Source organism: Talpa occidentalis, unplaced genomic scaffold (genome assembly GCF_014898055.3).
Source record: "Talpa occidentalis isolate TD23 unplaced genomic scaffold, MPIMG_talOcc4v2.1, whole genome shotgun sequence".
In the NCBI taxonomy this organism is placed as follows: Eukaryota; Metazoa; Chordata; class Mammalia; order Eulipotyphla; family Talpidae; genus Talpa; species Talpa occidentalis.
The window spans coordinates 36,244,405-36,270,395 of NW_026555331.1; the positions used below are offsets into that span (position 1 = coordinate 36,244,405).

At 39.7% G+C, this 25,991-nt stretch overlaps 1 protein-coding gene across 1 annotated transcript in view; it reads right to left on the reverse strand.

Moving 5' to 3' along the window:
- Positions 1–22,618, reverse strand: part of LOC119239816 (RNA-binding protein 12B-like) — a 290,681-nt gene extending 268,063 nt beyond the window's left edge. The window contains exon 1 of the mRNA XM_037504202.2: positions 22,614–22,618. The gene's annotated coding sequence lies outside the window, so the exon portion shown is untranslated. The remainder of the gene's footprint in view (positions 1–22,613) is intronic.
- Positions 22,619–25,991: the final 3,373 nt, after the last annotated feature.

The following is a 25,991-nucleotide window of genomic DNA, read 5'->3' on the forward strand; positions in this document are numbered from 1 at the left end:
AAGTTAAAACAATGCTAGACGATGCTTTTAAAAAAATCACAGTGATAAAGCATATAGAAGACAGGCATTTACTAAAAACTGACATGTTGTGATTTAACACAATGGAAAATGGAATTATATACATTTAATATAACTTGCCATTTACAGAGAATTACTGTATGTTTAGGTAGCAAATCCTGGGGCTGTGGGCATCTCATGAGTGTCTCATGTTTGATTGGGATAACAGCCAGAAACATGTTTATATTCCGAAGTTGCCAGTTTTCGAAGTAAAATGCAGGGGAAATCTTTCCAGATGAGCCCCAGAAAGAGTTAACTAATTGGATTTCAAGTATTTCTTACTCATAAGAATGAAGGTGGGGGAGGGGGGAGAGACACCCTGTGCAGACAAGAACCAGTTTTGCCTGGAGGTAGAATGTATGCAATGCCTCAGAACAGACAATAGAAAACTAATGAGGTAAAAAGTCTGGCATGATTGTGATCTGATTTTCACAGATTAAACTAATGTCAATGAGGAGAAAAGAAGAGTGAATGAGTCTAAATGGCTTTGAGACACCTGCAAATAATTGTGTTTCCAGCAATAGACTTTTTGGGCATTGTTTTATATAGCATTTTACAACAGAAGCAATAGAATGGGGGTTGGGGGTGAGGCGATACTCTTTTCCCAAAGCTCCTCCCCATTCCAAATTGCACCTCCACCCAATAGTCCCATGGACAATGATGTCCTAGAAAGGAGTTGTCTATTGAATCTCTGCTTGTATATTAAATTAAATAATTCTGTTGATACAAAAATAAAGCCCTCAAAGCTGGAAGCTGTATCCCAATCTCTAGATTTCTGGTAATAATATTTTACAACACATCTATCTAGAATATGGGTTGCAATTCTTGGCAGAACACTAAGGGCTAATTTTGATTCATTCATTTTATTCTCTCTTATTTGGGCTCTTGATCAGATATTTCTGGAGACATATTTCACTCAGAAGTCAATTCAAGTGAGGGCCTCTTGTAACCATTTGAAATTTTTGGCTGGTGGCCCCATATGGGGGGATATATTTCCCTTTGCCCCCTGCATTTCCCTTCTTAATGACAACCTATAAGAGAAATAGTTCTCGGAGGGTTAGATGAGGATGAAACAGGTTAAATCTAAATAATTATGCTTAAGACTTGAAATCATTTGCTATCATTTGGGAGACAATAAAAACAAAATGTTGATCACTGTAAGACAATAATGCTATTTTGATTCTCTGGTAATTAATCATTGATGTGGTAGATACAGAATGAAAACTTTATTTCAAAGTTTAGCCATATTCAATTAAGTGTCTGATTAGTTTAATATAACTTCATCCAATTAGAAAACAGTTTGAATTGCTATGGAAATACAATTTGATTTGAAAGGGAGAACCACAATTCAAAGAGGATAACAAATTCATGTTGACTTTTTTTTGAAGTTAGTTTTATTGAGCTATAATTTGCATATATTAAAATTTCCCCCATTGATGGGGAGTCATGTAACTACTGCCATAACCAAGACTCCGCACAGTCCCATTGCCTGTATAAATTTTCTTGTTCCCTTTGTAGTCAGTCCTCTCCTTTGTACTTCCAGCCCCTGGCAACTGCTCATCTGTTTTCTGTCCTGGAATTCTAGTTTTGCCTTTTCTGGAATGTAATGTAGATGGCTACCTGCAGTATGTAGTCTAGCTTCGTTCATTAAGTGTAAGTGCATTTCAGATTCAACTGTGTTGTATGTATCAGTAGTTCATAGCTTTTTATTGCTGAATAGCATTCCATAAGATTACAGGTTTGAAATAAGACTGTATCATGTGGCTAATCTTTCCATTTGGATTATGATGGCGTCAATGTGGTGTCAGGGACCCTCTCTGCAAATTCTTCAGTGAAATCCCACTGAAAACACCTTTTCAACCTGAAGAATACAAACCAAAGAGGCCTGATGGTTGTATTTATGGACTGTGCTTACATGCCACTCTTCTGATGATGACAGAAGAGTACCTGGTAATGAGGTTTTTAAAGTTCCAATGGTACCAGGGATTGATTTTTTAAAAATAAAGCTCTGCAGATAAACAATTCAAAATTTATAGTTCTCTGGAAAGACAAGAAAAAGAAAACCATTTAGAGAAAGTCTTAATAGGTGATTATATAGGTCATTGATTAAGATCCTGCTTTTCAAAATAACAGCACATATATTTGTTTCCATATGTATTTTCTAATAGAGCACTTATCACAAGTGCTGTCTCATTTAATTTTTAGCTCAATAAGATGAGCAGGACTGATGTTATTACCCATAATTTATAGATGGAGAATTTGAGAGTTCAAGGACACAGTGGGTTGCTCAAGGTCAAATTGTCAGCACTGGCTGAAAGTCAAGGAGACTCTGCCTTCCAACTGAGTGGAAACTGACAAGACCAAATTCTGGATAATGAGTTGAAGCGGGAGTAAATGTTATCAGAGTTTAGTATTTAGTTAAGCTCATATGAAAACTCAACCATGAGCATCTTGTTAATTCATAAAAGATTGGAACAAAAAATACATTTTCACCATGTTATTAGGTTAAGCACTTCTAAAACAAACAAGCAAACAACGACTTATTGTAAATTAGACCATTTTGGAATTTGTGCAATTTAAATGGTTGAGTTATTTTATGTTAGAGAAGTGACTGCACAATATTCATTAACTAATTTTCATGATGTTTTGGTTTTTTTAAAAACACATTGGGCCAAATTACACTTTCAGAGATGCCCGCAGAATTTTAATTAACGTTAATAGGTCTAATTTCAGTTCTTTATATAGTGGCTTTTGATGCAGGGAGGTGTTGAGCATTATAATTTCCCCTTTTGTAAGGGAAGAAAATCAGTCTTTGTAGACTGAGTTACATACCTACTCTTGGACAATGAATTGTAAAAGAATTCCTCATCGGTGTGGATTTTATAAAAATGAAGTTTTGCCCTAATAATTTGGGCAGTTGTGGTATGCTCTGGGACATCCACATTTATATCATTAAGTGACTAATTATATGCTATTACCCACTGCCCACTCCAATTCCCACACCTGTGCTTTTTTTTTCATGGCTGGAGGTGTAAGAATCATAAAAATACTTGTTAATCCACTAGGAAATATTGTAATAAAAGCAAAAATGCTGCCATTTATATTTATATGGCAGCAGGCTCCATCAAAGCTTTGTAAGGACTTTAGTATTAATTGTCACCATTCTCCTGGAGGTCACTAGTGGTATTTATAAGCAAATGGGCATTTAGATTTGTTTTCATATGCAAATGATTTTTACTCAAAGGAACTTGATGATAAAAGTTACATTCTACTAAAAATTATCCGTCCTATGTCATTTTGACTTCTAAGGCTTTCAGGGTTTGAGTATAAAAGTATAGCATCTCACAAACTGCATCGTAGGGTTAGGAACTCCCAGGGAAATATGGTCAGTCACCTTTAGCATCTTAGAGCTGCTATAGCTTATCTGCTAGATCTATAGTTTATGGAAAAATCTATGAGCAGGAGCCAGAGAGCATTGGATGCTTAACACAAGCAGCTGTTAATTATAAAATGGCAGTCATTTGTATTTTACTAAAAATGTTGAAATGGCTTTCAAAGAACTTTTAGGAAGGCATTAAGTTCCTTTCATCTCTGCATCTGATTTCTACATTTGCGTCCTCCTTTCCCCTTAAGAATGACTAGTCTCCCTTCAGAGCCCTATCAAACCTCATAAAACCAATGAAGTATCTTTTTTGAGGAAGCCAAAATGTATTTGAAGGAATTAAGATTGATCTGGGAGATGCAATGCTGGTGTTATAGCAAATTAGTTCCGTTAAATATGAGTAGAATGAGTGTTCTGTATATTGTTCTGCTGTAAAATAGATGGCCATGTGTATGCAGGTATATGCATCGAGTACATTCACATTTAAAACTGCTTGCATCTATCAGTAGGTGTTTTTTCATAGTAATGTTATAGTAAAAATAAAAGATGGGCCAAGGACAATAGATTTTTCTCTAGAAATTTTTGATGCCAGTACAGTCTAAGGTATATTTCTCATATTCAAGTCTGTCTTTTATTTTGTTTATACAACAAAGTTATTATGCTAATTACATGGTAATATGCTGCCCCTGAGGATTTTCTATGTTGATAGCATCTACTTGAGGATGCAGATTTGGAACCAATATGTGATTATTACTATTTCAAAATGATATGATCAGAATGACAGTTTTGCCTTCTAAGGGGGTCCTCACTAGGTGCTTTCCTGCTAGCTGCGGGCTTAAGAATGAATATGAGGAAAAATTCAGGAGACTGTGGAGGTTTATTTTTATATTGGTTTAAAAGAACATGGCATTGGGCGAATTTTGGACTACAGAGTCAAGTCTGTGTGTGCACGCGCTTGCCTGTGTGTGCATGCAGGTGCTCACACTGATATGTGTGCAACCTCACTAGGGGGAGCTCTTGGCTGGCTCTTCAGAAGCTGGACCATTGTCTGTAGGAGACAATTTTTCTTTGTTTGAAAATTTACAAATCATCAATGAAAATACCACAGATATGGCAGAAGCTTTGAGGCTAAGTCACTGGCTCTTAGCTCTTCTGCCTTCAGGTGGGGATGGTGGTGGTGATGTGCCCAGTGCCCAGCAATTATTTTTCTATGCTTCTACTATTTAATAGATTGCAAAGCTACTGTAAATATTTCTTTTCACTGAGACATAGAGCTTCTCTGCAGCCCATTTCTTTTGACAGGCTCTCCACTAAAGCTTGCTGGTAACAATGAAAAAGTACACATTTGCAAAAACCTTTTCTTGCCAATCTGAATTCAGATCAATTAATTAAATGATGATAGAAACATGATTGCCATGCACGACACTGCAGTGCTGACTTAGAAATTGGGAACTTTGTGACTATAAAATGCACCTGATTAAAAGAGTCATTAGAGGGAAAATGATTAACTGAAGAGACAGAAAAATTATTTGAAAATCTGTATAATATAATCACTTGTGGAAGGAGAAGAGATACACCAGTCCTAAGATAACAGTGACTCTGGTTTGGACCATTTTATTGCCCTTAATCTCCAAGTGCTCTCCTCCTACCCCTTACTAGATTTTTTGTCTTTTTAAATTGGAGGAAAAAAATAAAGCAAAGTGCTTCTTTTCCTACCATGTTCCTTTCCTTTTTTCTCCACTCTAATGACATTTGGCAGGCTCGGCTGTGTAATGCTTGACTGGTTTTATTGTTGTCTGTTCCCAGTGGGGAATAGTTGACACTGCTCTCTGTTTTCAATTGATATCCATTTTCAACAATATTGCTTTCTATTAGATTCCTGCACAGTTTGTGCCAAGCAAACTGAATATTTACTGGGTTGACCCCAAAGCCTTCAAATCAACAAACACTGGAATAAGCAAAATATGCATTTTTAAGAACAAATGTTTTCAAATGTTCCTTTCAAAATTATTATTTTTAAATGCATGGTGAACTGCAGATTAAAGGATATTATATTTCCACTTCTGTCAGCCCATTTTTATTTATTTATTTTCACACATTAAATAATGGAATTAAACATTGAAAGAATAGTTGTATACACTACCTAGCCAAGGTTAAAAGCAATTCAATTTTTCCACATTTAGCAACCCCTCCTTCTAAGCAATAATATATGTTTCCTCATTGCTTTTTAATGTAGATGTAGTTAATAGTATTATATTGAGCTGAGCAACTGAGTCTTACAACCATTTCAAGGCTTCTTCAGTGCTCAGTGGCTCTAGATTAGAATGAGGAGTAAAAGATTAAATTAGTCATAAAGAAGGTCAGCTAGCCAGCAAACTACATGAATTAAAAAAAATACCTTTTTCAGTTTGCTAAGAAAAGTTTTCAGAATCTTAATCACATACTCTGTCTACATCACAGAGTTTCTGGCTGCAGTTGGCATGTGGGAAAGGACGATATTTGATAATTGAAGATAATCAAGAAAAGGATTAAAAAGAGAAAGGGATTGGCTTTGTGATGTACACTTTGGGAGCTATTGCTATAGAGTCAAATATGTTTAGTTACTCTAAAAAAGAGGCGTGTAATTTTTTTACACTAAAATTGAAGCGAACCATAATAGATAGGATGTGTCTTCACAATATGTATTGATTAGGCAGAGGTAGCTATTGGTACAAGAAAAGATGCCAGCACTGCAAGGTGGGAGTTAACTTGCATGAAGGGCAATGTTAATAAATGTTACTGCCAAAATAGACGTTTGCAAGTGATATTTAGATCACTACAACCCCACGCTGCTGAAGATAAAACCATTTTACAAGACTAACAATTTTTTTTTAAAGATTTCTTTATTTCTTTCTTCATTTATTTATGCATGCATGCATACAAGCACTGGGGACAGTCAGAAGCACGGGAGGGTGAGAGAATTCACCAGAGCCAGAGTGGGGAGCAGAGCAGGCAGAAGGACTGAAGTACACTGCTGAGGGGAGCAGCGGGCGGCAGGGGAGGTCTGTGCGCCATGTGGGACCCTCCTCTGGTGGCCGGGGAGCAGCCGGGGATCGAACTGGCACTTCAGAGGCTGCGGGCAGCTTCGCAACCCAGCACTCAACTGCTGCGCCACTGGGGAGGCCCACAAGACTAACAATTAACGAGTTCCATCCTCGGCCAGCGAGATGCCCACATGGCGCAGCAGGCCTCTCCTGGCTCCCCCGCTGCTCCCCTCAGCAGTGTATTTCGGTTGATCCACCTGTTCTATTCCCCACTCTGTCTCTGGTGAATCCTCTCACCCCCATGCTTCTGGCCTGTACCCCAGTTCTTGTATGCATAAATAAATAAATCTTTAAAAAAAGAAAGGATAGTGTGCCAGTTTCCACTTAAACAGTTGTCTCATACTGGTTTCCGTAGTGTAACTTAAAAAGTTGTCTCGCTTTCACCTCTTCCTTTTTTCCTTTCCTTCATCTATAAACATTTATTCAGCATCCATGTCAGCAACCTCATTTCTTCCCAGGCAGAGACTGATTTACTTGTTACCATTTCTTACACCCATCCTACCTGCCAGTTACGGGTATCAGCACTTTCCCTACACATCATTTACCTCCTACAACAACCCCAAGCTCTGAACCCTTTTACTACTTCTCAAAATATGTGTGTTTGGCAGCTGAAACACACCAGAGCCTTTAATGAATGATCGTCTACCACTTGAAGTATCTTGCTCAGAAAATGTGGTCAAGCAGAGATTGTGCAGTCCTTGGCAAACAGTGGCCTGGGTCTCATATGCCAGTGGTTCTGGGAAAATCCCTTACTCAGCTTCATTTTTCACCATCTGTGTCTCAGTTTCTATTTGTAAACCAGGCATAATTAAAACTGCCCACTGGGCCTTTCATAGGCATGTTCGGAAGATTAGCAAGTGGCTGTAAACTTTCCATAATTCTTTGAAGGAGTGACAAGAAATTCAAGAGAGGACCTTTTCATGCAAGGCTCTGACTATGTTTACATTTAAAACTCAATTTTTCAAAATAAAATATAGAATTCTTTGGCTTGAAGCCATGCACAATTAATTAGTTAGATCTCCGTCAAAAATACAATTTTCTTGGATACCTGGATGCCTAGAAGCTCATGGCCTGTATGAAAGCTGCATAATAGGTGTGTGTGATGCTGGGTGTTCTGGATGAGTGTTCAACAAACACAGTTCCAATCCAATGCTGTCATTGACCAGCTGTGTCAACCTTGGCAAGAGATTTCCACTCCCTCAACTTCCTTACTTGGAAAAATAATGTACTGTCCAATTGCCTCAGAGGACCATAAAGGGGATAAAACTAAGGAATGGATGAAAGTGTTTAGAATGATATAAAGTATTATTTGTATGTAAAATGTGTTTTTGGAAGTTAGGGACAAGTTAGTCCCTTTTCTCTTTTCATGAGCAGTTGCATTAAAACTGATTATTTAAAGAGTAAAGAACCCATCTCCCTATTGCTCCTTATCTTGTCTTTTTGTCATTAAGTTTGATTAGTCTACCAGTTGTGTGTAAAGAGCTACAAGAGAGCTATTCCTCTACACTTTGCTTCTGAAAAGAATCCTCAGATGGAAGATGCATTTCACTCTTGTGGGTAATGTGCATGATTTGTGTTCCAAGCGTATTTTCTGACATGAACCTTGTCTAGGAATCCGCAGATAAAATATACATTGTGCTAGCTGCACAAATGATGTTCTCAGTGTTTCTTGAACCATCTTAACATCCTCACGTATTTGACCATATTTCCCAAGTGGTATCAGAATTCAGTTCTGTTTTCCTTGGTTCTTTCCTTTTCCAAATGCAAATGCACAGCAGTGAGAATACAAATGACAGAAGAGAGAAATTCAATTTCATCGAGACCTGTGACTTGGGAGGATATAACATTTCAATTGGATCAGTAAGATGAAACTTCCCTTTTATCTCCATGAGTTGTAGGCCGCCCTTGGGAAGTAGTCTTGAAGCATGGTCATCTGGAAGGCTGGTGGCTCAAGAGAGCTGGGATCATCATGGGGCTGGATACTGTGGGTACATGGGTGTAAGTTATTGTAAAGATAGAAAAGTATTAGGAAAAAAAGGGTGAAAGAAATCATAGTGTGTTCCCATATTTATTTTTTTTTACTTAAAATCAGGTTAAAATGATTTCCTCTATCCCAAAAGGTGGGAATTTCAAAAAAAGGGACAGACTAATATGAAAGAGGGAGATGGGATAATTAGATACCTTTTCTCCCCCCTTCTTCTTCATATGCCATGAGCCTCTATTATTCGAGTTTGTTAAAGTGTATGGATGAATCCAAGGCATTGTATTTATTTTCATCTTGTGCCCTGGTGGGGCTTAAGGTCCTTCTGTCTCCCCTGAAAGTGTTCGAGGAGCTCGTGGCTCTATGAAGTCCAAAGTTGGAATAAGTGACGGTGTAATCAGAAGCTCTGCAGCCCTGAGAAGATGGAGCACAGTGGTGCAAGTCGCAAGAGATGAAGGCACTGGCTGTGGAGATAGCTCCTGGGGGCTCAGAACGGGCCATGTAGTGGTGGCAGGGCAGGGTCAGAGCAGAAGCCAAGACACGAAGCTGACCTGAGTCAGTCATTCACCTGTCATGCTCTCTGTTGTTGCAGTTCCAGTTCTACATTACTCTTTTTCTATTGTATTATTTTTAATTACAATAACATTACAACACTGTATGTGATTTAGGGGTATAGTTTCACATCCCTTCAGATATATGTTATCATGCTATACCTTACCAAAGCACCCATAATCCTACAGCATAATCTATTGGTCCCCCTTCCGTATTTTGCTCCCCATCTCCAACCTTCCTTTTTTGGTGGTGTCAGTTCTATACTAAGATTTCTAGGGTTTGTTTCAGTTTAGTTTAGTCTTTGTTTGTTTTATTTCTCTGTATTCCACATATGAGTGAAGTCATTGGGTATTTGTCTTTCTCTATCTGACTTATTTCCTTTGTATAAACCCCTCCAGTTCCATCATTGTTGTTTCCAATTTTGCAATGGCTCATCCTTTTTTTTTTCCAATAACTGAGTAGTATTCCACTGTGTATTCATGCCACATTTTTCTAATCCAGTCATGGCATTGGCATTTATCATTAAGTTATTTCTACACCTTGACCATTGTAAATAGTGCTGTAATGAACATAGGAGTGTACCTATCACTGTGAATTAGTGTTTTTGCATTCTTGGATAGATACCTAGGAGTGGAATTTCTGAATCATGTGGTAGATTTATTTTGATTTTGAGAAACTTTCATACTGTTTGCATCGGGGCTGAACCAGTCTATATTCCCTTTAGACTCTACATCTCCTAAAAAAAGGGAGTTTTGGTTAACTAAGGAAAGGTGGAAGTAACAAATGGAATAGTATAAGTAAAAGCATTTTACTTGTTTGTCCAAATCAACAAACATCACTATTGAATGTGAAAGTGTCACAACTCTAGAAGTAGGAAGGAGCCTGAAAGAGGCTTCTCAGATTTGCGGGCATGGAATCACCTTCCCTGTCCTGACCTCTGGCTTCTCTGCCCACCTTGAGCAGTGGGGGTTGGGCTGCCAGGCCCATCCCAGAATCCCCTTGGTGGGGGCTGGCCATGTAGGGAGCTCCCATTTCATAAGGAGAGAGAGACTAGAAGCGACCACCTAATTCATGCGAAAACTATGTAGAGATAGAGCTTCATTCACTTCACAACCTTAGCCTTAAGAAAAGCCATCCAGTAGAACACTCCACTCATGAAGGGACCTGAGGAGAAATAGGGAGGCTGTTAAGTGTCTTTGCAAAGGAAGAGAATATTAACAGCCCAGAGACACTTTCGGTAAAGACAGAGTTTAGTGTTTGCAGTTGGCTGTATTTCATAAAATGAAGAAAATCAAACCAGAGGCCTGTTTGTAGAGTTGAGGCGAGATTGTATTTTTAGTTTTCTTAACTAAATAAATCCATCAGTTGACAAAGAGGCGAGTGTAGTGGATTAGACAGCAAAGGTATGACTGAAGACTTGAAGGCAGGGTCAGCTAGAGATACATTGATCACAGTCTCATTAGGCCTGGAACAGAAACAAAAATGAATTTGAAATGTGTGGATGGGGAGGGGGGAGGATGGAAAGGGGACCAAAGGGAAATATCCGTACATTTTACAACAGTGTGATTCATAACACATGGATGAACTCAGACACTGAGATACAATTCATCGGTTAAATTCCTGACAGAGACTGAACCGGGGCAAAATGTTTCCATCATTCCATCTCTCCTGGCCTTTCTTGGTAAAACACCCTAAAATAATTTTTATAGCTTTGAAAAGGGGTTCTACTCCTGATAAGTACTTTTAATGGTATGAAACAGCAAAATATATTCCAAGTAAAACTGAATAAAGTAAGCCTGAATAGAAACAATAAGAGCATGGGAGCCATACTACTGATGGGTCAGTTCTCTGAGTTAGATATTGAGAAGTATATATGAGCAATAAAGGCAATCTATAAGAGTGCCAATTACATATTTCATTAAATTGGAAGGGAAGCTGGTCATAAAATGCAATAATAGGAGGCAGTAGAATAATTGGCACAAAATTAAAGTAACTTATTAAAAACTTAAATTTAGTCTTCAAGGCCCTTCATCATTTGCCTTGCTGTCCTGTCACTTATCAAGCTCCGTCCCTTATTATTTTTCATTTACTTGGAAAACTTACATTGTTTAAATAGATCCTCCTTTTCCTTGCTCATGCTGCTTCCTTCTCTTGCCTTCTCATTTCTCATTTATTCAATTCCCATTACATTGTCCATGATCTGGTGGAAGCGTCCTTAGGCAGTTTTCCTTGAATAATCCACTTGGGGGCTTAAGGGAGGCCAATGGGGAGCTCTTTTCTTGCCCAGCTGAATTTTGAACTGGTTGAAAATTATAGAGGGATAAGATAGATGAAACCCAAAGGACTGTATTTATTCTGATAAGGCTGGGGAGTGTGGTAGTGGATCTCAGAATGTGGAAGGGAAGGCTGGACCCAACCCACTGCATCCAGGCACTGCCCTCCCCCCAAGCCAGAGCTTGCCCCTTTGACTTGGAATGAGAGTGTTCTCAGGGGCAGCCTCATGCCTCAGAGAAGGAGGGAGAGACACAGCTGTACAGATACACATCCTCATCCCAAGATCCAAGATCCCAAGATGTGGGTGCTCCTAAAGCAGAACTATTTTAAGTATTAGGGGAAAAGGGATTTATTGTAGAAATTAGACCTCACACAGTTGTGTGAGGGAGCATAGTCTCAAAGGGAGTGTTAGAGGATTGAAGTGTCACTAACCATTCATCCTGGAGCACAGGGGCAGATGGACCATCTGAGCCGGAAAACTGAGAAGCTGGCCAAATCTGGTTACCACAGCTGGATGTGATCTGGGAGCATGGAGACTCCTCTGGGAAGCTGTTGTCTCTGAGAAGCTCCTGCCTCTGTGGCTCTGTGACCAAGCAGGTGGTGGGCCTGGGGCTGCTGTAGTCAGCAGTGCCACCAGTCAGGGATATCTGGTCCTCAGAACGGAGAGAGTGAGGACAAGCAGGGGCCTCCAAGTACTCCTCATCTAACAGTGCAAACCTTTGGAGTAATGGATACTGCTTTTTTTTTTTAAACCTCCTCATGCGGCCAGATCCTGCCTAGAAACTTTGAGAAGAAGGGATTCCAGGAGAAGTCATTCCAGCTTAAGTTGATGCTAGAACAATCCAGCAGAGTGACATTTTCATAATGTGGTGTCCATATTTTAACCATATTTAACTTTAATACAAAGAAAAGTGATAAATTGTCCTTTTGTTTTTCATGTATTAAACATAGAGTTGTACATTCCCCACAAGAGCATTAATGAAGTCTCACATGTCAATTTTCTCATCCTTTGGGGGTGTTCATTCCTCCAATGGCCCTTATATTTACCCCTTGATATCCTGTAACTTGAATATTAATATGTAGTGTTGACCATTATTGTTCATAGTGTTGACTATAACATCTCATGTCAAAGAGGAAATTCTAGTATATACTACAATCCTCTTTTCTGCAACTGGTTCCGTGGTCACAGCTCCTATTTAGATCTTCCTTTGTCTAGTAACCTGTCATTTCCCTTTGCCCCAAACAAATATCTTCAATTATTATGGTTCTTGCCTGATGGTGGGGAGACTAAATCTTCACTCTTAACGGGTCTGTGCTATTAGCAGTCCCACCTGTGCTGGGTTGTTGTGATTTTGTATTTATCTTTATCATCGAGCACGGGAGTGTTAAGAGGCCTCTGCATCCATTGTGTACTGGTGTTGAATAATTTAAAAAATACTTGGTCTTTGTCCATGATACCTGGCCTAGTGCTCCTAAAATCCTTGGAATGCCTGAATGATAAAGATAATAGGAACATCTTTTGTTCTAATGAGGGGACTCCTGATGGGCCCTCAGCTTCAGAAGGGGACTGGTCCTCAGAGAAGGCAACCAGGTGACTAGAGGATTAGAACTTTCTTCCCCACCTCTCAACATTCCAGGAAGGGAAATTGAGTTCATCACCAGTGGCCAACAATTAATCAATGCTTATGTAATGGAAGGATACATTATGATTATTTTGTTGCCATTCCACTATTTTATATTTCATATGTGGAAGGAGAGGACAAATAAATTTTTCTGTTTTGTTTACATATTTCTGGATTGAGAGATTATATGCAAGAGGCCTCACCCAAAGGACCTTATCCATATAAGAACTAGAAGTAGTGCCTGAGATATTAGACTGAGTTTTATGATAACATTGGATGAGATTTTTCAGCAAGCATGAAAGGGGGTAGCCTCACTTGAACTATGGGAGAACTACAAGTAATTATAACCAGTGGGTGACTGTGGTAGATTAAATATGACCACAATTCCTTGCAACTTGTCCCAGAAAGATATGTAGTTGGTTTCTCCACTTCTTGAATTGTGGCAGATGATGTACCAGCTGTGAATCTAAGCCTCTGCTCTTGCTCCCTTGGAACTTGTCCACTCCATGAATAAACTGGTCCTTACTTTCTGTGGAGAGAAAGTATTCGCTGCCCCAGACAGACCAGCTATTTCAGCTGAGGCTTCAGACATAGGAGTGAGCTCATCAAACACTGTGCAGGGCAGAGTCTCAGCTGAGCCCAGCCCAAATCACCAACCCACAGAATTGTGACTAAGTCATTATTTTAAGTGATAAAATTTCATGCTCTTACCTAGAAATACCCAGTTGAAACATTCCTACATTTCCAGTTTCATTTATCAGTCTTCTGTCTTTCTGAGATTGTGAAAACCTTGAGCGTAGGGTAAGTATTTTGCAACTTTTTGAAACTTTCACAACACTTAGGACAGAGTTGGGTAAGGATTGATGCTATATGAATGCATGAATGCTTATTATGTCCCTGAAGCTGTTATTCCTCTGTTTGGAAACACTGAGCTTGAAAGTGAAAGAAAACCAGAAGAAAAAACTTTAAGCAAGTTTAAGCATTTCACAAAGTCTACTGCTCCCCTCTCAGCTACTCCCCCTCCCCCCAGAGGAAAGAGGTTTAGTCTTCAACTTCTGGTCTTCAGGATCAGAGGGAACCCAATTTTTCATCCGCTTCACTGTTAGACAGTCAATGAGTAGTAAAGAAGTACCTATTGCTTAAAGAGGTAATAAATTATAAAGCAGATGAAGAAAAGAACCAAATGGTTTTGGAAACAGTGAGTTGGCCCTAACTCCGAACCTTTCAGCCAGTGCCCATGTCCGTCACTGTAGCTGGTAACTGAAGCAGATGCGTGCACAGCAGACCTGTGAGCATCAGAACAATTGCCTGGGAACATCTTGCTTCCTTCCTGATCTGATTCTGCTCTGCTCCTATTTCCTCCGGGATCCTGACCTCTGCTTTCATTTCCCATTTGCAACCTACTTTTCTCTGAACTTGGCATTGCTGTTAAATTTTCTTGGCTTGGGCCCTTATTAATTTGTACATATGTTGGCTTAGACTCAGTCTTTGGATCTTTTCACTCAGGGTTGCCTTAAACAGGAGATTCTGACCTAATTTAAGGTCCTCATGGACTGACCACCTGCTCAGGATTTCCTCCAGTGAGAGGATTTCAGATGCCATAGTTTCCACAGACAAAATGGTGGCTGTGGTAGTCGTGTGAAGAGGAAATTAAGTGAAACAGGGATGATGAAGAAAGTTCCGCTGGGCCCTGGCAGTGAACCCCCATCTTTATTCATGGCCTCAGGGATATCACATCAGGGACAATTATTGAAACTGAAATGGTATATAAGCAGAGGAGGATTCATGCTTTCAAATCCATTTCTAATTCTCCTTTCCAGGGATTGCTCAAACTCTGAAGGAAGGAATGTCCCCTCTAGGTGTGTCCTGTTTATTATATGAGGAGACTGTCAAGACATGCCGCAGGAGTGAGTTGAGAAGTTGTCAGGGTCCTCACAGGCTGGGCTTCATGTCCACTGCTGTCCTGCCTGTGCTATGGAGTCTTGGAGGTAGTTGACTCAAGTCAAGTCTGGCTAACCTAACAAAGGGAAAGAAGTAAGATATTCTGCTAACATCTAAAAATCAGGGATGTAAGAATTCCCTTAGGAAATTATTATGTGACATATACAATGTGTTTTCTCTTGCTGGGCTTTAGAGACAAGCTTGGTTCCAAAGCCATGGACACTTTGGAGAGGGAAATGTCTGCAGAGTGTGCTGAGGGCGCTGCCTCCACGCTCACCAGCTACACAGCTCCAATCTGCTTACAGTGTAGGTGATGCATGAAAGGACACTGTAAAAGGATTCTGCTGCTTGGAGAATTAGCTGTGCATTCACATCCTCTTCATTTTTTAAGCTTAGCATAGGAGAGCATCCTAAGAAACTTGCTCAATATGCGTTTGTTGACCGACAGACTAAATGCCACTTCCCCATAAGAACAAAGAGCTACTTTAAAGGCCATGTGTTGATTTTTAATTTTGCAATGAAGTAACAATCTGACTTGTTCCTTTCATGCATATTTGAAGAGTGACACATAAATCTGTAAAGTGATGGTTACTTAAAATGTGACAGGGCAAAGTCAGCAAATGACAGTACTGCCTCTCTGCATGTGAGGCTCATTAATACTTCAATATTCATCTAAATAGAGAAGGGTGTGAGTCCCCCAATCCCCTTGCCTCCCATTATGTTTTTGCTTGATTATTGCAGGTGTGCAAAACCCTTTTCTGTGTGAAGCCACATGTCTCTGCGTAGAAGCTTGGGGTTTGGGAGTGCATTTATCAAATGCATGCCAGCTCCTGCAAAACTCCCTGAGAAAATTGTAGAACACCTGCATACTAATGGCTTTTATTGTTAGAATTATTTTATTGCACAATCAAAAACCTACAGTCATATCACAGAAACATGCTACATGACTCCAAGTACAGAAATTAGCTGTGAACTTCACTGCTGACACTTTATTTCTTGTAATTAAACTTTTACTTTTATTTCACCTATTTTAATCCCATAAACAAGGAAAGAAAATAAAACATATGGAGGGAACTGTGGGCTGTTGTGGTTTATTCCATGTTTTGATATTTTTAGCTGTTCCCACTGAACCCTAAGCCCTGAAATTTGTACTTGAAGTTATTAAAAAATAAATTCACTAGTTAGGGGATACTGAAAAGTTGGCTGTAATCTTCTCTATTTCCTGGTCTCACAGAAAGTAGCAGACCACAGTTGCTGGTATTTTCTTTCCTCTTCAAAACCACTTCTGCTCCAAAGACCATGAACCTGAACTGAAGAAACGACTTTCCTGCTGGTGTGAGATAATTCAGTCTCCGTCAGTCTCCATGATGTCTTAATCCTGGGCCTCCCTTAATTGACTTCTAACGGTGCTGAACTGTGGCTGCTAGAAGTTGCAATGTGGATGGCAATTTACAAGACACCGGAATAGTTTCTTGTTCTCAAATTAGTCCTTAGCTATACTTGAGAGAGAAGAAAAAGAGGCTTTCTCTGCCCTTCCTGATTGTCTTGCTACCTTCAGTGAGATTTTCTTCCCATCTCAGGATGGATGGTCGTCTTTTAATCATCCATGGACAGAAAGGGAAAAGGGCAAAGCTGCTGATACCTTATCCATTTTGTCTTAGTAAGGTCGCTTCTCATGGCCTCTCTTTTCCAAGGGAACTGGAGAATGCCTGATGCTTTTAGACTCTGATGAGGAGGTGGTAATTATTTATTTTTCCCATCCATCTAAATTATAAATATTACATATATGTAACTTATCCATATGTAGATGCTTTTTCCTTTTATATTAAAAAAATCACACCCTATGTATTATTCCATAATCTGCTTATTTAACACCCATAACACAAGATGTGTTGGAAAATTTACCATATCAACACATTTGGAGCTACCTTATTCTTTTAACTGCTTCATGTTATTTTGTAACATGAATGTTCAATTATTTAGCTCTTCTCCAAATGTCTGACATTTAAATTATTTTCCATTTTCTCTATTATAAACAGTGCTGTAATGAACATCCCTGTGTGACTATTGTGTAGGTCTCAATACTTCCCTAGAGTAAACAGTTATAAGTGAAATGGATATGTGGTATAATTCTTCACATTAACATACACTGCCAAACTGCCACCCTCAACCCCCACCCCTTGGCTATCTCGGATTATTCACCCCAACCAACAACACATACATTCTAATACCTAACCCATTAATGAAGCAATGGATTGGTATTAGGTAACTGTGTACTATAAGAAGAACCTGTACAGATAGCCTCAAGACCAGCCAGTGGTGCAGGGGATCTTACAAATCTTTTCATTTTTACTTAAACATTACTTCTAGGGGTCCCACTTACATTCCTGGGCTTGAGAGCTGTGCCTGAAGTCTGACAGGTAGTGCTAGACCCTATTTATTTCTCCCTTTACCCTCCTTTTCCTCCAATGTGAAATAAAACATGGTAAGTTGAATAATGTATATTTTTAAGAACCATGAAATGATGAAAAGTTAATAATGATAAGGGGACTTCAGAAGCCCAAGAAGGGCTGGTGACTCTTAGCACACATGCCCAAAAGCAGCCAATAGGAAAACTGAGTCATACGTCCACTGTGGCATGGGGGAGGGACAAAAGAGGTCCAGTTCACGAGCGTACAGTCCAAGTTCCCATCACAGAGTTCTTTTTTTTCTTCCTAGGAGAGTTTCTAAGTGTAGAGGTACAGAGTCTTGTGGCTTACTATACCTCTAATTATTTTAAACCCTGTTCTGTGGGGAATCCAAGCTAGACCAAAGATCATTTCCTTTTCTTTCCCCGTGCATGTTCATGGGATATATTTATTAATTTAGAAGTGTCCTAGACCTAGGCAGTAGAAAAAGGAAATGAAATGATTCCTTCTATGGCCCCTTATGACTATTTAATTTTTTTTTCTACCTATCCTCTCTAATTTCTTCATATCCGTTTGGGGATTCCAAATTAAAAAGCCTTGATACACACACCTATATATGCATACCAGTGGGTATAGACACTCTGTTATAGTTTAAGTAAACTTATAGTAAATTTTACTATAAGTTAAATATAGTTGGAGTCCTCAAAGAAGTCATAGCTCAAAAGGGAGATGGATGCCTAAATGATAACAATACAGTTTTGGAAGATATATTTGAAGAAGTGTGTATAGGCACAAAGAGGAGGGACATCAGTGATAACAGGCTGGGGGTCAAGGGTGGTTTTCTGGAAAAGACAAGAACTGAATGGACTCTTTAAGAATGAGTCAGAATCAGCCAGATCAGCCAGAAAAAGAATGCAAAGGGGGATTTTAGGCAGAGGAATTATTGAGAAAACTGTGGTGATGGTAAACCATGTAGTAGATGCAGGAATCACAAAGCAAATCTATGTCACAAGAATGCAGACAGTAAGGTGTGAGGAGAGTCAGTCCAGGAGGTCAGCCAGGGCCATTTATGATGGGTCTTAAGTGCCATGTTGTGGGCTTGGATTTCATCATGTGTAGGATGGGGAGCTCCTTAAGCCGGAAATGGAACTGCTCAGATTTGTACTTTTATATATATATTTCATCCAGGTTGGAGGTCCGATAGGAAAGAGTGGTATGGTCTCCAGGACAAAGCCATGAACTAGGGCAGGGAGAGTCAGACAGCAAGAGATTAAGATTGAGAAATAGCTAATAGGTTAAACTGGCAGAACACAGAAGGTGATTTACCGCAGTATACTTTGACTATAATGAACCCCATGTGTATCTACTTCTTCATTTAGCTAATACTTATCTGGCAAAAACTGAGCAATGCATAAATGGAACAGGTAGGGCATATTTCAAAGGTTTATCTGATTGAAGTTCAAATGTTCTTTGGAGGAGAACTTGAGATACAATATTGAGCATCTAGAGGCTGAGTGTTCTTAGGTCGGTGGTAAACACTAGGTTTGCGGGAAGAAGACTAGCGCTCTTACAGGCTGATTGACCTTGAATAAAACCTCTTAGTTTCAGTGGCTTCACGTGTAAAGCCTGCATAGTGGAATACACCTCCAGAGTTGTGCAATTCCACGAGAGGTGGGAGGTAGTATGGATGTGGATATACCTGGCACCAGGGTCAGCTGAATGTGCAACCTTTACACTAGCACAGAGCCATTTCCTTGATTTAAGGTCACTGTCTTGGTTCAACATGCTACTCACATCTTGAAATTCTTCATAATTAAACAAAGGGCCCTGTATTTTCATTTTGCTGCGAGTCTCTTAAATTATGCAGCCAGTTCTGCCTGGCACATAATAGGCACATAATAGAACTCTCAAAAGACCCCTATATTCTAAGCCTGAGATTAGAAGGAAGCAGAAGAGCCACCCCTAATGAGTGGCTTTGATGATGTCTTCGCTTTGCTTTTCCACAGAAGGTGAGCTGTTGCTCGTTCTTCTATTCTCACACCTGCTTCCTGTGGAGTATATGGATTTTCAATTCTGCCATCCACTTTCTCTCATTTATTTAAAAATTCCATACTGAGATCATTCTTTTATCTTAACTACTATTTTTATCCCCCACCTGCCCCCTCTCCCTACCAAGATAAACACATTGGCCACCAGCTGTACATAAAATCAAAACGCAAATTCCTTTTTGATGCCATCAAGGTTTGCGTTGCAGTTATTTTTATTTTTGGTTTCAAAATAGTTCAGAAAATGTACATTTTCTTTAAAAAAGGAAAACCAAGTCACTGTGACGGTTTGATTTTGGCTCCATCATATGGCGGGAACTTTTAGATTTTAATATCTTTTTTGGTCATAAATTGACTGTGAGTTTTGTGCTCATGAAAATTGCGTTTGCCAGAAAGCTACTTTGGGTTGAGACATTCTGCCACAGTAATCCCTAAGGATTAGAGAATATTCAAGTATGACCAGGGGAAATAGAATGCTTCTTTTAAACCACTGAGCCAACAAATGAGGTCATTTGGTGCTAAGAGACTGTGAATGTCCACTAAGGGGCTAGTTCACCAGGAGCATTAAGTTAGTTTGGGTTGACCCATTTCTTAGTTGGTGGTAAGAGTACTAGGGTTTATTTTTTCTACCGATCTCTCTTTGCTTCTTTATCCATTCAAGTAACAAGCTGTAAGATAACAAACTAAAAGGTAGTTGAATCTCTATATGGCTAAAACGAAGTCAACTTTATTTCCTTTTATACATTCTGTCTAAATGACTTAAAAATGGCAAGGTGTTAGGATTTCTGGATGGGGGGATATTTCAGGTGACATTTCTAAATGACAGTTAAGAAATATTTACTTTACATCCCCTGAAATGCTCTGAGATGGAAAATTGAATGAAAAGAAAAATGGGAAAACAAAACAAATTGGAATCGTGCCTGGCTTGTTTACTTTAGGAAATCTCTTAACACTCATTTTAATCAATTGAAAAGAGATGGTTCATCAGATCATAGAATTTTAGAGCCGAAAGGAGCCTCAGAGATTATCTCATCTGACTCTCTCATTTTATGGATGAGGAAACTGGGACCCTACGAGGGAGAGGACGCCTTCCCAGCATCCATGGCTAATTAGCAGCTGGGCAGAGAACCTAACTAAGTCTCCCAATGCCCAGGCCGGTGTCTTTTTCAGCTTGCCTGGAAAATGAAATAACTGCCTCATTTTCATACCAATTTTGAAGTCTTTTTATATTTCCAAGTCAAAGAGACATAAGAAAATAATGTAGTGAGAATAGAAAGAATGTCTTTTCAATTGAATGAGAATATTCAGGTGTGCCTATGAATACTGACTAGTACTGGCTATGTGCTTGTTTTTCACATAGCAGACATTAGATAATATTTTTTGATTGGCGGAGGAGCACAGAAAAAGTTAATTCATTAAAAAGAAAATAGAAAAACCCCTAAACAAATACAATTAGCATCACGCAAGAAAAAAAAAAAAAGCTTGTGTCTCATATCAAAGAACGTTAAGTCTCTTACAAATATCCTAAATTCAATTTCAGATGTCCTTTCCAAATATAAAAAGGAATCTTAGTGGTGGGATATTTTCAGATGTTCCCAAGTTTGCTTTTAAATAGGTGGACCATGTATTGATAATTTATTGTCTGAACTGGAATATTTTTGAGAGTGAAAAGATACTATAAATATTTTTGTTGAGGCACCAATTGTAAGCTGGCACTGTCCAGGACAATTAGGACATATGGATCATCTTACACTTAAAATGATGAAAAAAGTTTACATTAATTGAGTGTTTATTTTATGCTGAGCGAGGCCTTAGGGAACTTCTGTACTTGACTGTTTCTTACTGGTTGAACATGTTTCAGTGACATTTTATTATAAGAGGTTTAGCTAGCATATGAAAAGGCAGAAGTGTGGAATTTCATAATTTTCATTTCCTGTGGTGGAAGGTTCAGGAATGTTTAGAAATCAAAGAAGGCTTTTTGTGTTCTCCTCCACTCTCTATCCCTCCTCCCTCTGCAAGTCTTCCCAAGTCTCTCTTTCTAAAACTTCTATGAGTGGCAAAATTCAAATAGGATTATTTGGCTTTGAATAATTCTCTGAAAACAGCTTCCTGGAGAGGAAGATTTCTTTGTCCTGACAAGATCAGTTGCTGCTGAATTTGCTTTTCTCACTTTTAGTTGGTTTTATAATGGGGTTGTTGAAAGCAATGAACAGTTTAGAAAAATACCCTTGGTACTGTGAAATGGGGACTGTTTCCTAAGCTTGTTCAAAATCTGATTACATTAGCAATTTCTCAAATCCTTTGTATTAACTTTGTAATTTGCTTCCATGACCTGCAGAATCTATTGATTTGGGCAGTGACTTCTTTTTTAAAGGAAGAGAAAACAACTTGTCTCTCTTTGGAAAATATGAATTTGGAAGAACTTGGAAACAATCGATGTCTAGACCGTCTGGAAGACAATATCTGCATCTATCCAAAATGCTTGTCATTGTGTGCAGTGTTTTTTTTTTTAAGATTTATTTATTTATGCATACAAGAACTAGGGTATAGGCCAGAGGTGAGGGAGGTAGAGGATTCACCAGGCAGAGTGGGGAGTAGAACAGGCAGATCTACTGAAATACACTGCTGAGGAGAGCAGTGGGCAAGACAGGAGACGTCTGCTGCATTATGTGGGCTAGCTCCCTGGCCAGGAATTGAACTTGTGCTGCAGTGACTGGCGATAGCTTAATAGCGCTGTCTTTAACCCCTGTGCCACCAGGGAGGCCCCTCTATAGGAAGATGAAATGTGTGCTTTGATAGCTCTTTTGGGTTTTAGGTTGTGCTCCTGGAAGTTCTTTCTATAAGGAAGGAGAAACCTTGACATTTGAAGAGTTACTATGCACATTGTACCTAGACTTGTGTCAGACCTTCATGAAAGTAACACTTTCTTTTAGTTTCTTATTTCCACTTCACAACAGTCCTGTGAAAATGTAAACATTAAATGCATGTGAGAAAGCTGAGGCTGAGAGGTGGCTCCCTGGACTGGCAGGCCTGAGATCTGCAGGCAGTTTCATCTGGTTCCAAGGGCTGTTAGTTAGTGGTTCCAACTAACCACTCTGCTAGGCAGTCTTTGAAGATTCACTTGGATTTAACTCAATCTTGAAAGGGGTTTCTCCATGAACAGCCAGAACACTTATCCAATTATCAGAGCCAGAACACAAAAGCATTTGCATGCTTTTAAGGAGCAGGTTGTGCTGAAATCCTAACTCCTGATACTTCCAAATGTGACCTTTTTTTTTTTGTGAATGTCTGGGTTTTGTTAAGTTAAAATGAGGTCATTAGTTTGGATCCTAATCTAATATGACTGGTGCCCTTAATGAAAGGGGGAATTTAATACAGAGGGAAAACAATGTCAAGAAACACGGAGAGATGACCATCTCTAAGCTAAAACTACTAGGTATCTCCAAGGAGAGAGAAACCTGGGATGGGTCCTTTCCTACCTCCTTCTTGGGGACCCCCACCCTGCCACTTCTTATCTTGGATTTCCCAATTGCACATGTGATACAATAGATTTACTTTGAAAAGTCACCAGATTGTGGTACTTTCTTACAATAGCCATTACAAATACAACAGGAAGACCCCTGCTCACCCACATTTCAGCAGATGGGAACTTGCTCCTGGGTGGGCTCCAGTCCTGTGTTCTATTCTCTATTCTGAGTATGACTGTGACTGGTGCAAGCAGCAAGTAGAGACCAGGTGCAGGCTGGTGGAGCACGGGCAGCTCAGCCCATCTCCATGCTTCAGGACTCAGGCAGACACCCGGCTGCCCACATCTGACAATGGAGGAGGGAGGGAAGGTGACCTGGGAGGTGGCTCTGATCTTCCACCTCTCAGATGCAGACAACAGTGGTTCCAAGCAGACTCCTTTTTCTCCCTCTCCTACCCTCAGTGGCTTCCAATACTCTAGTGGTGTTAATTGATGGGAGAATGATCTGTCATAGCTGCTGAATAATGCACATGTTGATGATTTCTTAATAACTTAAAAGCCCTTATGATGGGGTGAGGAGAAGGCAGAAAACATGTCCCACTTCCCAACAAAAGCCTTCATTGAAATCATTCTCAGGAGGATCCCTAGAACTGCCAGATTAGACCTGATCAATAACTGAGGAAACTAACCTAGTTTTGTCAAACTGCCCACTACCTCTAAACCCCAACACAGCCTCACTATTAGCTAGAAATAATAAAATGCTTAATAAACCCAAAATTATGAAGACTCAGCCAGGAAACTCTCAAACACTCCTGTTTACAGCACACCTGGCAAGCATCTTTACAAGAAAATATAAAATCTGCCCTTTGAAATCGCTCAGAATTGGTGGCACAGCACATTTATGCCCTTTAAGCTGTGAGCCAGAATTTTCAGAGTTTATAACCCTTTGCTATAACGTAAAAGTTTAGAATAAAGAGCAGTTTGACAAGCTGTAGAGGTCAAAACAAGCAGCTTCTATTTCTTGTCTGAAGAAAAGAAAGCTGAAAGGTGCTTGAGTATTATCATGGAATTGCTTTAACCCAGAGGAAGAAAGCCTAAAGAGAACTTGAATGAGATAAAGCCCTTTTTCTCTTTGATTTCTCCTATAGAGCTGAGACCAAACTTCTGTCAAATCAGGTGTTAGAATAGTGGTGACCCATATCCACTGGCATTTCATCACAGGAATGTGGTTGTGCCAGGTAGTGGGGACCCTGGGACCTCTTCCTTTCTCTCGGTTTGCGTTTCCTCTGTAGACTTGTACTGTTTTTGTGGGTCTTTCTTGATTCGGGGATCTTCCACACTCATGCCAAGTCATTCTGAATTCCATCCTCTCGTTCCCACCGCCAGTTCCCTCACCAAATTTTCACTCATAATCAGTGAATCCTGTAGCACCTCTCATTCCCCAAATCTTCTCTTTCCTCTCTGAGTGCTGGTGGCCTCTCTCTGATGACAAAGCATATTTTCTTGAAACCCTCTGTTGCAGGTTGGGTCTTAGGAAAGAGACTCTGAGAAGACTGGAAAGTGGTCTCAGGGCATCCCCTGGGGTTGGGGGTGGAGTAAAGGAAGCATGGAGCAACAGAGGGAGGAGTTTTCATGTGAAACAGTCACAAATAGGGCCTAGTGGACCCCATGGGGGATATTTTAGAGTTTTCCCAATGGAGGTAAGGAGCCTGGGTCTTTGTAACCTGACATAAAAGAATGTTAGACACTGGCTTTCTAACAGGGAAGGATGTGATCTCGTAGGGCAGCTTCTGAGACTGAGGGCAGCCTTTGCCTAGGGAGAGACTTTTCTGGGCGCCTGAAGCTGCTAACACATCCAGCATCTGGGAGAGTGAGTGTTTGGTCTTACAAAACTGGATCTGGGTGGGCATCACTCTGTGCTCACTGTAGATTCAAAGCTGAGGAAAACAAGACTTATAGGGAAATGCAGGTTACCAGTAAAGCTCTGAGGAACTTCCTATCTCTTTTTCACATTTACTGAAATAGAATATTTGGCACTTTGGCAATCATTGAGAACATGATATATTCTAGACATTTATTATTTTATTTAATCTTCATGAGATCCTATGAGAAATGTACCACTGTTCCCATGATGAGGAAAGCAAGGCTTAGAGAGAACAAATTGTTTGTCAGATGAACACATAAATGGCAGAACTGGCATCTAAACCCAGCTGACCCTGGAAACTCTAGTCTTTTAACTCCATCATGTTGCATTTATCCTAATAAGCAGCCCCCCCTTCCCTTTTAGTCCTTTTCCCAAATATCCAGTGTCTCTTTTATCATTACTTTCCCTCTAAATTATGAAAATCCATCCCTGAAATCAAGACATAGGAAATACTGGGAATATGTTTTGAACCTCCTCAGAGTAGATAGGTGGGTAGTCCTCAGAGAACCCTCTACCATTCCTATATGGGAGCAATGTGGTTTGGGGAGGGGTCACACCTCACCCCTCTTCATCCAATAATGAGGATAGTCTCATTGATTTTTCCTCCATGTCTTCAGTTTCTGAGGCTTTACCACCACAACCTCAGGCCATACTCCACCACTCTCTTCCCTTCCAGATCCCCAATTATTTTCTTCTAATTATTAGTAGGAGTCACTACTGTTGTTCACAAATCTAAAATTCTCATGGCAACAAAAAGGGAATAAATACATCCTGGAATTTCACGCCCAAGGAAGAAAGAGTGACTTATTGTGTTCTTTTATGAGCATATTTCACATCTAAAATCTGGTTTGGTTAAGACTAAAAATTTCAGGCCTCCCTGGTGGCCTAGGGGTTAAGTCTCAAAACTATCACTGCTGGCCTGAGATCGATCCCCAGCGAGAGAGCTAATCCACATGGCGCAGCAGACTTCTCCTGTCTCGCCCACTGCTCCCCTTAGCAGTATATTTCAGTAGATCTGCCTGTTCTACTCCCCACTCTGTCTTTGGTGAATCCTCTCATCAACTCCCGCAACTCTGGCCTATATCCCAGTTCTTCTATGCATAAATAATCTTTTTAAAAAGTCTAAAAATTTCCACAATTTAATGTTTTAGATTAAAAAATGCCCACTTAATCACTTAAGAAATTTGAAATTAAATAGACAATTTTCTGTTTCAGTGTGTATATATACTATATATATCTAGTACCTATAAATCTAT